The sequence below is a fragment of the Frankliniella occidentalis genome, unplaced genomic scaffold (assembly GCF_000697945.3).
Source record: "Frankliniella occidentalis isolate FOCC.00 unplaced genomic scaffold, Focc_3.1 Scaffold102, whole genome shotgun sequence".
Classification (NCBI taxonomy): Eukaryota; Metazoa; Arthropoda; class Insecta; order Thysanoptera; family Thripidae; genus Frankliniella; species Frankliniella occidentalis.
In genome coordinates, this window is record NW_026267231.1 from 295,134 (window position 1) to 296,140 (window position 1,007).

The window sequence follows — 1,007 nt, forward strand, 5'->3', positions numbered from 1 at the left end:
GGAGGGGAGGGGCACTTCAATTAGCAGCAGGTCTGTGTTGTCCTCGAGCGGACGTCGCCCCGGGAAGTGATTCCGGACCAAATTGGCGTCTCAGGCGTCCGTTTGTGGACAGCGGGTCGCGTTCGAACAGGCCGTGTTTGCTTCCGTGAGGCGGATGCGGCCGTGGTGGCGCCGCCTCGCACGCGGCCCTTCGCCAGGCCGCCCCCCCCCCCCCCCCCTAGTACACAGTTAATTACCCCTGTCCATTTTCCGCGTGGTTTGTGTCCGTCGTTGGCCTGGGCCTGGGCCGCTTTCCCCTCCCAAGGGCTTTGATGCGAGGGAGGAAAAAAGGAGAACATTTTGCAAGAAAGAGCAGAGCACATGCATGAAGCAGACAAGACGGAAAGGAGACATGCATAATTAATTTTTTTTCTCGGAAATTTTCGCAGTGGAGTGGTTTTGGGCTCAGCGCATGGTGGCCCTCAGGGCCTGTGTGCGCCATGAGGCGCAGGGGCGTGGTGGGTGGGGCTGGCTGGCTGTGTGTGTGGTGTATCTCTGTCCGTGTCTGTTTTTCGTTGAATGGCGGATATTCTGTTCTGAACGAACATTCGTTGTATGTCAACTTTTTAAAATTTCTCTTTTACATGATTTTGGGCTGTTTGCTACGATTTTTGCTAGGGTTACTTCTCAGGAAAGTGTATAAAGTTTGTATCTAAGTCACTACGTGCCGAAAAAATTGTTTCTGTATTCATACCTGATCTAAGTTAACTCCTTAAGGAGATGATCTGCACCTCGACCCGCGCTGTTTTGACACATTGGACACATTTGTTGGTATGCGAGCCTCAGGGCCCTGAGGCCGGCCTGCAGGGCAGGTTTTAGGTGGGGCCTGCAGATCCCGCTTCACATCAGGTTGATTTACTGTCTTTTCCGAGGAAGGATAAGTGTGCTAAGACCTTGCGTGAGGTTAGCAGGAGCAAGGGCGTGAGAGCGAGAGAGAAGGAAAGGTATGGGAGGGGGTCGGGGGTCGG

General features: G+C 53.9%; 1 protein-coding gene and 1 long non-coding RNA gene across 6 annotated transcripts in view; one reads left to right on the forward strand and one right to left on the reverse strand.

The window, feature by feature from the left end:
• The window catches only part of LOC113202757 (uncharacterized), a 173,852-nt gene that overhangs the window by 37,746 nt on the left and 135,099 nt on the right, over window positions 1-1,007 (forward strand). The gene's annotated exons all lie outside the window — the stretch shown is intronic.
• The window catches only part of LOC127749867 (uncharacterized), a 17,614-nt gene that overhangs the window by 16,040 nt on the left and 567 nt on the right, over window positions 1-1,007 (reverse strand). The window lies entirely within an intron of this gene.